We start from the raw sequence: 15,919 nt of genomic DNA, 5'->3' as shown, positions 1-15,919 counted from the left end.
CATTGAAAGGTGATCACGTGGCCACTTAACTCGGCACTGTGATAAAGTTCGACGATTTCCAGCACGAGCAGATAGTATGGTCCTTTGTTTAAAAAGTATTTTAGCGCCTGTAGCGCTGATTTGGCATCGCACAATATTGTCCATTTATGGGGTGTCAGCGTTCTCATAAAACGGACAGCCTCCCGTATTCTCGCAAGTTCCGCAGCCGTAGATGTCGATTTGTGGTCTAATCGAAATCGTTGAGTAATTCCAAGTTGTGGGACGACAAATGCGGCCGTTGTGGCAGATGGTGTGACAGAACCATCGGTATATACTTGTACAGTCCCACTATATAAAGTAAATATATAGGACAGGGGAGCTGCTTCAAGCCAATGGAGGAAACGTGAGATTTCTTCCTAATTCCGGGTATCTGAAGCCTCACTAGTGGTCTTGGCAATGTCCATGGAGGTGTAGCGGGGATGTCGGTTGCCTGGAATCATGCAGGTACAATGCTTGCGTGGCATGCAATAGCTTTAGAAAAAGCACAGTCAAGGTTGATGCTTGGAAGCGTTGACAGTGGATGGTGTGAGTGTCTGGTTAGCAGGCGAAGATAGGTTCGCACAGGTTCACAAGACCTGTATATGTCGATAGGACAAGCCCATGCTTCCGCTATTGTGCCCTTAGTTGACGTGCAGCGTGGCAAGCCAAGACATATCCGTAGTGCTTGAGCCTGAAGGCTCTCCAGCGTGCGTATACAACATGACCCCATGTTAGATAACACAGGCATGCCGTAGCGTATGTAGCCCACAAAAAGTGCCTGGTACACTTGGAGCAAACTTCGCTCAGAGGGGCCCCATCTCAGTCCTGATATTACACGAAGAACGTGTATGAAGTTGGTCAGTTTAGCCCTAAGCGCAGTAACATGTTTGGTCCAAGAAAGACTGCGGTCTATTATCACGCCAAGAAATCTGTGGTGGGTGACTAAAGGGAGCGCCGTTCCGTCGACAACGATTGGATAATTTGACATCGATTTGCGCGTAAATGCCATGACTGCACACTTAGTTGCTGAGAGTTGCAGGCCCCTACGGCGCAAGTACTTCGCAGTTATGGTAACCGCACGTTGAAGCCTTGCACGCACTTGTGGACGTGTGACCCCAGATGATCAAATACAGATATCATCCGCGTACGTACTGATACGCGCTGTTTCAGGTATCTCGTCTGCAAGGCCCACCAGTATCATATTGAACAATACTGGGCTAAGGACACCACCCTGCGGAACACCCCTGCGAACTTCATGTCTATCAGTCTCGCCATCCGAAGTGGACATGAAAATGGTGCGGCCACTGAGGTAACTCTGCAACCATGCATACATCCGGCCACCAACACCAATATCCTCAAGCGCCTGAAGAATCGAATGGTGGAAGACGTTGCCGTAGGCACTTTTGATGTCCAGAAATATTGGGCAAACCAGACGACGGCGTCTCTTTTGCTGTTGAACAGAAGATACTAGGTCGATCACACCGTCAATGGATGATCGGGCTCTTCTGAATCCATTGATGAAAGCAGGAAGTCCACCACTTTTCTCGAGTAGCCATTCCAGTCTGTTCAGTACCATCCGTTCCATCACTTTACCGGCACAGCTTGCCAAGGCTATTGGCCGATAATGTGAAAGATCATGCGGGCATTTCCCAGGTTTTAGCAAAGCCACAAGACGACTGCACTTCCAGTGATTAGGCACAGTTGCTGTGTCCCACGTAGAGTTGTAGAGCGCCAGGAGAATTTCTCGAGCTTCTACTCCAAGATGACAAATCGCGGAGTATATAATTCCGTCTGGTCCTGGACAAGTGGATCGGCGGGAAGAAGATATCGCAGCGTCGAGCTCGTGCATAGTAAAAGGCGCGTCCAGACGGTGATCACTAGATGACGGGAAAGTCAGTCTTGAATGGGTTGGTATATCGTTCGAGGAGCTCACGAGTAATTTGCAAAAGTGATCGGCGACCTCAACTTCACGCCGGCCTTGCCGCATGGCCACAGCGCTGAACGGGTGAAGCTGTTGTGGAGGCGAGCGAAGGCTTCGTACAATTTGCCAAATTCTAGAGAGAGGTTTTCTCGGATCCAGAGAGCCACAGAATGATCTCCAGCGTTGTTTGTCAAGCTTGTCAAGGTGGCGCAGGACATGACGCTAAGCCCGGCGTGATGCAGTGACGTCTAATGGTGATTTGGTCCTTCTGTATTTCCGTTCTGCTCGACGCCGTATCGCGCGAAGTCGCTCGTACTGGTCATCAATAGATGATCTAGGTGAAGGTGCACTGAGGTGTTTTGTTGTGTCACGTGAAGTTGCCGCGATGACATCTTCAATATTGGATGGTGCTTGGATGGCTTGACATGCGGTGGTCACAGATTCTCGAAATGTTGGCCAATCGATAGAACGCACAGTGTGCGGAGCTGGGGGATGTAACCATTTCAACTGAACATATGTTGGTAGATGGTCACTTCCATGGGTGTCGAGATCAGTACACCATCGTGTAGCAGACAGCAGGCTTTTTGAAACAAACGCAATGTCAAGACAACTGCTGTAGTAAGAGCCTCGAAGGTATGTTGGTGAGCCATCATTGATCACCATGAAGCCTTGACTAAGCATGAAGTCAGCCAAGTCTCTACCGCGGGCGTTCGTCGAAGCAGAGCCCCACATGGGATGGTGGGCATTCAAGTCACCGATGACTATGTGGGGACCCGGACAAGCTTTCAGTATGGACTGCAAATATGAACAGTCTATGCTCGATGTTGGGGGTATATACCCGCCAATTACTGAGAGTGTGCGCCACTTGTACTTCAGCGTTATGCAAACGTACTCGTTGGAAGCGTGTGCAGGAATGTCTTTACGAAGGCACGTTAAATTCCGACGAACAAAAATCAGCACTTTGCTTAAATTGTGATCATTCCTTGACCACAGTGGCACATATCCAGATACGCGTAGTAAAGACGGCATGTTTGGTTCACATATTACAGCCACGGGAAACTGGTATTCGAACATCCATTGCCGAAAGTCTGCGAGGTGGCCTCGTAGGCCTCTGGCATTCCACTGCATTATTGCAGATCTTCGCAATTGGTTTTCAAAAGAGAGCGCCATGATGCCTTATTGTAGAGCCTTGAGGAGCGGTTCCAAAGCATCTAGAACATGTAGCGCGGTCTTAGCAACCGGCGTCTGTAGTCCGCAGAGAAGTGAACGCATCGTAGTTATCAGGTGTTTCAGCATACTTCGACATTTTCATTTTCTGTCTTATCATTCTCAACCACCGTTGCAAACGCATCACCCGACGCATTTAAGCCTGTTTGTTTGGGTGGGAGCGACGGCCAGTCAATGTCAGAGTCGGTCGGCGGAAGCGTCGTTTTATGCAGCGCATCTGTTCCACGTGCTGCTGCCGAAGAAGGTACGTCGGGCCCGCATCTTGATCGCAGAAGCAAACTTGGCAAGCGAGGAGTTTGCCATGCGGCTGATGGTCCATCTGTATGGGAAGTACTCTTGTCTTGCTGTCGTCTGTGTCGCGATCGACGTCTGCGGCGGCGTATCGATGTAGCAGCCTGTCTGTGAGTGGAGTTGTCCCGCACCATCTTTCGAATCACTGACATTTCGTCCTTGATTTTCTGGCAGTCTTTTGATGTCGCTTCATGTGGACCGGCGCAATTGGGACATTTTAGGGCAGTAGCATCGCAGCTATCATTTTGATGGGCCCCTCCACACCGTTGGCATGTTACGCCGCCCTTGCAAGCTGCGCTGACGTGTCCTATTTTGAAACACTTGCGACACTGCACCAGTTTTGGCACGTAAGGGCGCACACGGTGTCTTACGTATCCTACTTTTACGTAGTCAGGTAATGTTTCAGAGTCAAAGACTATTTTAATACACCGGGATTGACCGAAGCGGTGAATCTGCACTGTTGGTGCGGTGGAATTCAAAAGCCTCTGGAGGTCAGTGTCTGCGATTTCTTTGTCCACATCAGAGATAACGCCAGTCGAGGTTCCTTTTCCATACGCAAAGAAGGAGCGCACTGGGATGTTTCCTAGTAGTGTGGCAGCCTTTAGCGTATCCAGAACTGACTTGTTGTTCACGTCCACCGAAAGGATGTTCCTCCGTGCGTTAATTCTGATCTCGCTGACTTGACCTGGCGCAATTCGCTCAAAGTACTCTGTTAAGATCTGCCTGTTCAAGGTATTCAGATCGTCGGTAGCTGTGGTAGGGACGTAAGCAACAGTGAATGATTGCTTACCACTGTCCTGCCTGGGCAACGATTCACTGTCTGTTGATGTCCTCCTGAGTTTTCTCTTCAAACGGCGACCCACGGCAAGTGTGAAATCGTTGTCCGATTCCATTTCTTCAACCGTTGAGCTGTCGGAAGATTCAAGGGCGACAGTGGAAGGGCCAGTGCGGTCCCTTGTCTTCGATGCAGCCAGTGGTGGACGACCAGGGTCAAACGCTTGGTTGGGATTCCTATCCCCCATCCTGGAGGATGACGTTGTGCCCTTGCACAGTCTCTGATATCGAAAAACGTCCGAGGCACAGGAAAATGAAGAGACCACAGCTATAGGCGTTCTTCTTCCGGGGCACTGAATGCGCAAATAATGTTCACTTGAAAGGCATTCTGAGCATTACACCAGTTTCGAGATATGCATCAGAAAATGTGCGATGAAATTCCAAGAAAGATAGAATCATCACTGCCTAGCAATGACAATGGTAGAGTGTTTCATTCCGCAATAATGCAGCAAGAAAAAAAAAAGAACTTTCGAAATGTTAATTTGCCTGATAGGAAGTTAAAATTTCAGAGTGATGATTTCCTGTTAACAATAACGCTAATAGACAGACATGGGTCATCGCGCAAAGAGAGGTGAAAATAGAAAGATAAACCTCTGAACTTTGCGTTGAAGTTGCAATGACTGGGTGCCATGCGTTTGTATGAGAGTTGTGGGTCAGTCGGTTTTACGGTAGTTAGAAAAAAAAGCTAAGTGCTTTGCGCTGAACCATTTCAAGTGCGTTGTATCGTGCTGTTAGCCTCCAGTAGGTTGGCACTTTTCGTGCCCGTGTTCCTCAGCAAAAATGTGGGCCGATCCTGGCGGCAGTGCAGAGCCAGGAGCTGTGGCTTCCAGGACGCATTCCTCCTAATACAAGAGGATGTCCTGAGCTCAGTATCTGAAGGAGGAGAGCATTTAATACTAGTCCTTGATCTAAAAGGAGGCGTCGACATTATATCGCATAAGGCCATCCGATCCGAATTAAACAACATCGGATGTGGCGAAAACACCTTCAATTACATAAAGGCTTTCCTATCAGGGCGGAGTGCTACAATACGCGTAGCACAAGTCACGTCGGAAGCTTTTAAAATGCCAAACAAAGGTACCCCTCAAGGAGCCATAATCTCTCCTCTTCTCTTTATATCGACATGAGAGGACTCGGGCGGGCCCTGGATGAAGTACCGCAGTTGAGATACACCTTATATGCGCAGGATATCACTTTATGGGCAACGCGCGGATGCCTGGCTAGCAAGGAGCAGACACTCCAAGAGGCTGCAACAGCAGTTGAAAATTTCGCCAGGTCCAGAGGGCTCAGTTGTGCCCCAGATATACCTGAAATTATCAGGGTACATGAAAAAAAGATACAAAAGCAATGGAGACATAGGCATACAAATTGAAGGAGTCGAAATAAAAGAGGTAGTTTAACCGTTGCAACAATTCTGGGTTTACTGGTTTCAGAGTAACGGAAGTACAGGCCACACTATAAACATGGTAAAATCAGCGACGAAACAAGTTGCCAGAACGATACAAAGAATAACGTATCGCAAAAAAGGAATTAAGGAGGTGGAGTCAATTAGATTAGTACAGGCCCTTGTAGTGAGTAAGACAACGTAAGTCTACCTTTCCACACACTAAACAAAAGTGAAGAAGCAAACATGGAGTCTATTATTAGGAGCGCGTACAAAGTGGCCCTAGAGCTACCGGTAGGCACATCAACCCAAAAACTATTAGATCTCGGAATACATAATACCTACTCCGAGCTAAAGACGTCGGTACTGACCGCGCAAAGAAGTCGTCTAAGCCAGGCGAGTGCTGGGAGAGAGATACTCGCTAGGGTGGGCTTCCCACCATACCCCCGTACCTGGACGAAGTACTGGTGGCAATCCCGGATCCCGTCCGATGCAAGATCTCGGTCGCTCCCCTGCCCAAGAATGTGGACCTAAACCAAAACAAAACAGTGGAGAGAGGATGAGAGCAAGGTGGCTCCGTAAACGTCTAAAAAACAAAACAAATGTTTTGTAGGTGTACGATTCCAGGTACAACTGGAGACGTGCCGTAGCAACAGTAATTGCCGGCGACAGGAGAATGTTGACGAGTGCCTCTCTGTACACGTCCTCGATCGCCAAGGCTTAATGCTTTGCCATTGCCCTGGCGATCAAAGAGCAAGAACGGAAGGAGGAGAAACACACGATTACCATCTCGGACTCGCAGGATGCGTGCCATTTCTTTTTTAACGGCCGCCTCCCGATAAAAGTTAAAAATTTCCTAGGCAGGATATTGACAAACAGATTCAGGTTATTCTGGTGTCCGGGGCACACAGACCTGCAGGGAAAGAAGAGTACGAATGCTTTTGTTAGAAGACTCAGGAACTGAGCAGAGCCTCGACAGCATTTGTCAATCCCCCCAAGCATTCAGGAGCAGTAAAGTGAGAAGACAATGACCTATGTGAGAATGAGAAGTGAGAAGACAATGACCTGCTCGCCACCGCGGCACGCGACAAAAATACAGCACCCTCCACAAATAATTAGAAGGGGAGGACGCCATAGACCTCCACAGAATTCAAACGGGGGTCTTTCCAAACCTATAAAGATTAAACAAAAATTTTCCAACGCTCTATGGGCACACCTGTCCGTGGTGTGGCGGCTCGCCATCGCTATATCACATTTCGTGGGGCTGAAAGATAGATTACCAAATTTAAACAACTTTTTAAGTAAATTTATATTACCCAACACTTTGGAGCAATGGAAGGCACACTTTGCCAGCTCTGACCCGGAGGTGCAGTTTGCGCTTTTGGATCACGTCAGGCAGGCGGCAGCTAGCCAGTGGAGCCCTGGACTTGGGGCCCCACTCATGGAGCTAATAACCTTTCACCCCAACCCCTCTCAATAAAGTTATTCCTTGCTTCCTAGCCCCGTAAGGCAGAAGGTTCAAGCTCTCACCAAAGTGAAGCAAACAGTGCGTACATTCTTTGGAATCACGCATGCAGCATACAACAGATCTACAGCATACGCTTCAATAAAGGACAAGCATAAAACAAGCATCCGACCCACATAATTGACGATAAGGCGCTCCTGATAACAATGCCAAGCACGTAGCGCTCCCCGCAATACGTTTTCCGATAAACATCACTGTTGCGCAAACTGGCTGCGACGACGACAACTTGCGACGTGGGGAGTGACGTCCCTAGCATTTGGTACACAAAAGAACCAGACTAACTACTGATTTCAACGTTGTTGCAGCCCCGCTTTGAGGAGTGAGTGCTATCAATATTACTATTACTTCCATTAGTACTATTACCTTAAAGTACCATTACTCTAAAGCAATAAAGCATTGAATTCCTCCTGCGCATATCTAACGGTGGTGTTCAGATTCGCTGGACATCCGCTTTCGCAGGGCCGCTATGGAGAGTCAATTTTTTCTGTTGGCTGCACCAAGTTTCAAGAAAATTGCCTGTTGGAAATAGCAGAGTTCTAGCCCTTGATTTGAATCACGGAGAAAAGAAAGAAGGTTAGGAGGCAGCATTGCGCAACGCGATTGAAGGGAAGAGCGTCGTCCCAACACGTGGTGAAAACTTCAGAGCATTGCCAGACCGCGCGGTAGATTTTAGTAGACCCGTATCATTTTTTTTTCCCGTCCCATTCGCATGGAGGAAGGGAAAAGTGCCTCCATTTCGGAACGTCTGTGTTCTTGCTCCGTGATCTCGGCGCAAGAGGTCACGTGTTGGGCCGACACTGAGCAGAGAATGGCGTCACGGCCTGGCAAGGCTGGTTGCGTGACGTAATGCTCTCTCCCATCCTTTTCCTACCTGCATTGTTGAAATTACTCGAAGAAGCGGTTATAAGTTCTGCGAGAAATCAAAATGCCCATTTGAATAATTAACGTTGTCACGCTCATTATTGTAAATAATTTGCGGCACATAATCTACATATTGTAGCTAGTGAGTATGGAAGGTATGTCGACTTGAAATGGAGTCACAAGACTGCGTCAATTTCCAGAATATAGTTTTCGGCGTCCCACGAAATGCATTGGCGTTCCAATTACTTTTGTGCTGCAGTGCAAACAATGGTGTTTTTTTTAATAAAGTAAGACGAACAACCGGGCAATTTACCGCTAGGTTGATGGGTCATATCTCGTAACCGGTGTCATCCTCAGAATTCATTTTAAGTCGATATGCCTTGCATACTAAGAGGCTACAATTCGAACATTGAAATATGTGCACTAGTGTAATGAAATAAGAAGTTAATTCGCGTAATTCGCGTTTAATTACGTTATTTATTAAATTAAGTATTTTGATTTCTCCTAGAAGTAACACCCGCTTCATCGTTTAATTCAGATGACGGGTTAGAATAATTGTGCTATTCGCAACTCATATAAACATTAGGGGGCGCTGCGAAGCCTGGCCCGGTCTGGCTACACTGTGCAATATGGCGGCTTTACGGAGGTCCCCGCGTACGCTGTCCTTGGTGAAAATATGAAGTTTGTTGCACTGCGATGTTAATTCGCGCTGTTTTGTGGGGGGAGAACGGGTAGTGGACGCCGAGCACCTCATTTTAGTCGGTACCAGTGTTACAGTGAGTAATTAAGTATAAGTGGTCGCGCGTGTGTGCAAACCTCCGGCGTGACAGCGGACCCGCACGAGATTGTGGTGAGAATCGCCAACGCATTCCGGGACCCATCGATCGTGGAGGCAAAGTGCTCGTGCACTGCTGGATTGTCGCAAAAGTGCAAGCACATCTCGGCTGTTTCTCCTGGCACCTTATCCTGGAACATTTGGTGTAGTTGTCAGTCCCTTTAATGTTTCATCTCTACATTGCGTTTCAATGCTGTTCATATTGCAAAGGTCGTATAAAGTGAAATGTTCATGTGCGTGCACCGTTGTAAGCAGAAGAGATCCTATTATGTGCGAAACTGCAACTTAGCTTCACCTTGTGCTGTGGTGCTTGAGGTTACCTATCACAATACATATTCTGCTTTTTTTTGCCGACATGACTGTTCATTTCCTATGGCTCATACGTTATTGTTTCCCAATTTGTGCACGAGCAACTGCGTGATATCAGTGGCGACTCAGGCAGAACTCGTGAAATCAACTTTTGTTGTCTTTGTTTGTGCCCTTCTTAAAGGGGCCCTGAAACTGGCATGCTGCATAATATAGATAACACGACCACCACAAGCTCTGTTCGCGGGACGATCAGACAGCCGTGTGTATTTATTGGTCTCTGTAAGTGATGTAGCTCCAGGCGTCCATCTCGCGTTTAGAGAGTGCCACACATGCCTGAACCACAAGTAGCAATGTGTATTAAAAAAAACTTGACCAGGACCTTGCTATGCACCGTGTAGCTTCCAGCACACTAGTTGAGGCGAAAGGAGAAAGCAATGCATCAGTGCAATAACTACTAATTCCGCTTACAGTTCGATGATTCGAAAAATTTTTGCAGCAGGCGATGTCCTTTTGTAGTGAGGTAACTATGATAAGTCGGAAATGTTTCAGTGCCCCTTTGTTTGTTAAGTGCTTTAAGTGCATGTTAAACTTTCATGTCACTTACTTTCCATTTATTGATATGTTGATAGTAAGGACAGCTGTATATGCTCTCTGGAGGTCAATAATTATCATTCACTGATGTTAAATCTGCACAAGTGTCTCCCCATGTTGTATTACCAGTGGTTTAGTTATGCTTCCCAGGACAGCCATTTGCACTGTATTCAACAAATTGGGAAGAAGCATAAATTATGGTACATATACCAGCTGGGGTCATTTGAATCAAACCATTCTTTCAGGGTACTCAACTCTGGTGGCCAAACTTTTTAAATACTCATCGTATGCAGGTTTGACACTGTTCCATGTTACTTCTCATGTTCTGTTTGGCAAGATATACCCTCAAATGCTAAAAAGTGCAACAAAAATGGGCTTGAGTAAACCGTATGAAGCAAACACCTTGACACTGAGTACAGTGAACAAAATATTGAGTGCATGTGGTTTATTTTGTGAAAAAATACAAGTAAGGCAAGGGACAACAAACAGGAATTGAAGAATAACCACAACTCTATGCACACAGATCATAAGTGAACTGCAAATATCTCGGAATACCATAAGATAACAACTTGCATCAGAATGCATAGCGTAAATCAGCACTTCAATGAAGAATACAAGTTGCAAAAGAATGTGCATTGCTAATTTACAAAAAGTGTGTTGAAGTTGAAGTCTGCAGGTTTGGCCAATGCAAACAAGTGCAGCATGTAGATCACATGGCAACGACCGTGTCTGAAAAGTATGAAATGGCTGAGTGGCATAAAAAAGGCTGGATTTCCAAACAGAAGACCGCACTTACTCTCAAGGCCGCCACGCTTTGATGGAGCCAAGGTCACACGCACAAATGTCTCTATGCAATACAGGCTACTTGCAATATCGCCAGCCATGGCACATGACTTCAGGTGAATCACCGAATGCCGAATATGCAAACGTGCCACTGGAATTGTGAAGAATTTTTTTAAAAATGCGGGGTACGACACATTCATGTGACATGGTCTTTTCGCTTTGGTATTGGAGAAGGCAGGGAAAGAACACTTGCGCACCCTAGTCGAGGCAGAGACAAAATGTCTGCTGGTAGTAACGCTTGCCTTCTGGCAGCATGGTAACAGGACAGGTTCTTCCATTTCCCAAGATGTGGCAAATTTCCTGTTAGAAATGGATTCAGGTACTTGGCTTACAGAAACCAAGGTTGTCCAAGTGACATCGGGTGAACTAATTTGAAAATCTTCGAAAAAAAAGGCTTTCTAGACGACACCTTACATGTACTAGTGTATAACCAAAATTTGCAATAGGGCCTGGTGAGGCGCCCTTACGAGGCCATGCACAATTAAGTTTTCCTAACAAAAAAAAATAAACTCGGGCAACGTAGCAACACATGTTAAGTTCAAATGCGCTGCAACAATACACAAGATTGTGGAGATGTAAAAAAATGCAAACAAAACATTACAACAGGCTATAGTAAGGAAGTACACAATGGAAACAAGGAATATAACAAAATTGTTGGAGGGGGATTTATGTGCCAAAAGTGAACCAACAACACCATTTTAGGAGGGGCACTATAAAAGATTATTTTTCAATGAAGGAAAAGAAGTGCTCTCCTCACACTTCCCACTAGTTTAAAGGGGTTGAGACACCAAATTTTGAGGCTATAAGAACCATACTGTAGGCTTCCTCTGTATGCAAAGACACTCAACATGAAGTGCTAGACACAGAAAAGTTTAAAGTATGTTTTCATTCTCTTCCAAAGAGTGCTTAAATGGTCGTTCTCGTGATCGAAACCCATCGCTACCGCGATTGACACCGATATCACTGTGTTGGAAGCACAACAAAAATTTTAGTGACGTCATACCACATTAGAGTGACGTGCAATGAGTGGTGACCCACAGCACCGGGCAAGCCTAGAGAGGCTTGAGTCTAGAGGGCAATGAGCCGCGTCAGTCGTAGAGTCATAATTGGAGCTGCTGCAGCTAGCCCGGACAACTGTCGGCGTGGTTTTGTTTGCCTGCACTGGTACAGAATGTGTGTGCGAGACCAGATGATGCAGCAGTGTGCGCGTCACAGCTTGGTGGGCCCACGTGACCAAGCTTTCTAGACATTGACATCACTGTCCAACTCTGCACCCACAAACCGAAACTGAAAATTGTTCACATAAATAATGCAATATTAACTTATTTACTGAGAATATAAGAATATTCGAGTGTGCACCATGCTTCCTGGAGCAATAAGAAACGTTTGAAACAAAGAACGCGAAAGCCAAAAATTTGATGTCTCAACCCCATTAACGTGACTTATTTTGCCATACAGGGACTGGCTGACGTGTATCTTAGTGTTACTGGTTTTAAGATGAAACCTGAAATTCTTGGTAAATTGTTTCCGAAATAACGTAATCAATACTCAGAGGAAGATAATACTTCTGACAGGAACAACATGCTTTTAGTTTCTAATTAGCCACGCAATTACATTACCAGAGCCTACCACCTGATCTGTAAGAGGACAACCCAACGAAGGTCTATTTCAAATGTAAAATAACGGCAAGCTGTGACTTCACCTCTGCTGGTAAGGAACATGGCGCTTCCACTCCTGTAAAGTTTAGAATTCCTTGCATGGAAAGCACGAACCACTTTTACGGTGCACATAATACGTTTGGGAAATGTATTGATGCAGGACTCACAAAAATCGATGTCTTGCTAAAATCGGTGATGAAAGGTTTGTGATGCCTGCAGCTATTATGACAATGTCTTCAAGTAATCCCACCATGCTCCATGGGATTCTTGTTGACAACACGGAATATTTTCATTCGCTGTATAGCACGCTCTACATAAGCTCTTGCTGATGCTATCTTTTGTGTCCTAAGTGAATCACCCTTTGACATCTGCTTTTGTTTTCTGAATGGAGGCCTGATTAACTCAATTAAGTTGTCCGCACAAATGTCATCAATAAGAAAGCCACAGTCTGCCATTATGGCATCTGATATCGGGTCTAGTTGCTTGACGAGGCAGCTTTGCTCAAACAGGGCCTTGTCTGAGGTGCGGCCTCCATATCCTTGGCTTATGTAGGCACTAAGACCACTTGTTGTAACAGTCACCATATATTTAACCGTGAAACCTTTCTTATAGAAGGGGTAGGTCTGTAATGCACATCGCAAACAGTTGGGCTGGCTAATAGGAATTACGGTGCAATCTACAATGACGCGCAGATTACTGAAGTGTTTAAAACAGACAGGCAAATGTTCAACATCATCTTTTGGTGGCACAGCCACAGTTACTTTTAAAATTTCAGACATCAACTGAGCAGTCTCTGCAATTATGTTGCTACATGTAGTTAGTTAAAAAAGTGACTCAAGAATGCAGAAACAAGAAAGGGGCTGACAGATGGAATAGCACACTGTGGTATAAAATTTTGTAAACAGGGATGAAGTACCTCAGACAGGCTGGCCAACGTTTCGATAGGTGGACCTATCACATGGACCTGTTTCGGATATCCTGCTGCAGATGTCAAAGATTATCCCACATGCAGATAGGTCCACCTATCGAAACGTTGGCCAGGCTGTCTGAGGTACTTCATCCCTGTTTACAAAATTTTATACTCAAGAATGCAGTGGAAATATTATGCTTCAATTTCACCAATGTCAATGCAATTGTTTTTAGACATAACTGGTGCCGTCCTGAAAGTGGATGAATTTTTGTGTAGCACGTCACACGAGCATTCAGAACATCAAATGATGGCAGGCCTGTAAATGTATTTACGTTGCTACTATTTATCGTGTTCACAAACTTCTGTGGAAAAGTACCCGATGTCACTTGGACAGCCTTGCTTTCTGTAAGCCTTGTCCCTGAAGCCATTTCTAGTAGGAAATTTGCCACGTCTTTTTCTTCTCTTGAGTACTCTGCCAATAATGTCCGGGGGCCAGGTTGGCAAGCGCATTCCTGTCACAAAACAAAAGCAAGAGTTATAATGTCTGACATATAGGACGCGAGATGCAGCTTCTTTTTGTCATTCCAATAATGCACGTCAATGTGTTAAATTCAATGTTGGAAGTAGGAAAGCCAGGCTTTTTGCATCAGTTAATTTGCACCCATCACACACCACAATCCTTTCACGAAGTTAATCCAGAAAACATGCTGCCGGCTAGGTAAAGACAGCTACCACATCACAAATATATAGAAAAAATAAATTGCCATATTTGCTATGTCCTTGTCCCTTATGGTGTTTGCAAGGCTTTGGTCCGTGCTGTTAAGGGATGGGAAATCGTCCTGCAATGTCAGATAGAGTTCAGTTCAAGAAACCAGTGGTTAAGCAATGTGTGCACAAGTTGCAGTTAATGTGCACCCATCACACACCACGTGCTACAATGCTTTTACGATGTAAATCCAGAAAGCATGCCACCGTCTAGGTAAAGACAGCTACCACAACACATACATATACAAAAAGAAATTACCATATTTCCTTTGTCACTTATTTGGTCCATGCTGTTGCTGTCAGGGGATGGGAGATCGTCCTGCAATGTCAGAGTTTAATCGCAAGGAATTAGTGGTGAAGCAATGTGTGCACAATTGCAGGCAGCCAATTTACCATGGTGGTCATGCTGACAGGTGCATGGGGCAACACCTTTGCTTCTAATGGGGAGGCAGCAGTTTCTTTGCTTGATTCATTCTGTAATGCATTAAAAGGTGTTGACGTCTATTGCATGCTTGTAGACATGGTGTATGTACCATAAGCTTATCAGTGCTGCACCATGCAGTCAAATTACCTTAATCTGGCTGACCGATACGCACGTCGGCGAAGTCTTGCCAGTGAAAGCTCTTTCATATGAGCATCCTTGTTCTCATCATAACATCACGTCCTTGGCAGGTTTTCAGTTGGTACTGCATTTTTTTTCAGCCGCTGTCTTTGACATGCTACATCTGAAAAAATTAATGAATTGTTTATGCTTTATTGTGCCTCAATATGGGCTGCACCCAGAATTTTTTTCTTTTTACCTCAGAAACAAGGCCACAATATTTATAAAAAGCATTTGCAAGGAAATGAAGCTCGGTTTGAGTGTGCAAGGCTACGCAACGTTGTACACCGAATGTAGCATCTGCAAAACGTAGTTGAAAGCTGCTCATAACGCAACGTACACAGGTGCAAACACCACCACATGACCAGAGTAGTTTTGCCACCGACTTGGGGATGATTTAATAACACAGATAAAGCTAGCTTAGGTACTAATACTGCACATACATATCGCACATCGCAACTAGCAAACGCGTGTAAAATTGACATGTGGCTGTCGCGTAAGTGGCAAACTTCTGAAATGAACGTGATAGGCTCGCCATCGGTGCGATATACCAGTGTCATATGGCCACTCTTGAGCGCGTCGGAGATTCTCAAGTGCAAGTGGCAAATTCGTAATCAGTCGCGCTGGGAAGTGCCCGTGTGCAGTGCGCCTGTGCTGCAAGTTCATCCGCGCCACGCATGATATTTATTCCGCTTTCGCATGCCACATACGTGGCACGTTTACACTCAACACTTCCCGAACTTGCTAGTACATCATTCGTAAACATTTCAATCTCCGACGCCCGTATAAGTTGCGCGAGACTTGCTGGGCATCAAAAGCCTCCAGAGTTACAGCCGGGTGTAGCCAACGAGCGCAGAGGTGACGTTCCTCGCAGAAACCGCTGTGAAGCGTCGAACATGAGCTCTAATTACAGCCAATGTGGTTAACGAGTGCAGAGGAGACGTTCCTCGGAGAAACCGCTGTGACAAGGCTCGAACCTGTGCTCGAATTTCGCGTTGCGGCTTGCATATGCAGCAAATAATGCATAGCCCAATCGCCGGTGCTCGCAATGTGAAACGTGTTTACATAAGGTGACACAGCGACATGTATAATGGCCACGCACAATGGTCATGCATTAGGTTCGAGTTCACAAGTTCACAATAGTGTCTCACCTGGTAAGGAGAAATTATCCCGTGCAAAATGCCGTGAGCAAACAGTCACTGTCAGCGTCACAGCCTTGCCGATGCGGATGTTAGCGATCCACCTGGTTCTGCGGCTTCAGTCTTTCGACTAGGAGGGAAATGCGTGAACGGAAATATCGCTGTCCTTCCATCTCGCTGGCACGCACCTATGAACACAGCATAACT

This window comes from Dermacentor albipictus, chromosome 6 (genome assembly GCF_038994185.2).
Source record: "Dermacentor albipictus isolate Rhodes 1998 colony chromosome 6, USDA_Dalb.pri_finalv2, whole genome shotgun sequence".
Taxonomy (NCBI): Eukaryota; Metazoa; Arthropoda; class Arachnida; order Ixodida; family Ixodidae; genus Dermacentor; species Dermacentor albipictus.
The sequence above is the reverse complement of the archived record's forward strand: the minus strand, read 5'-3'. Positions refer to the sequence as shown.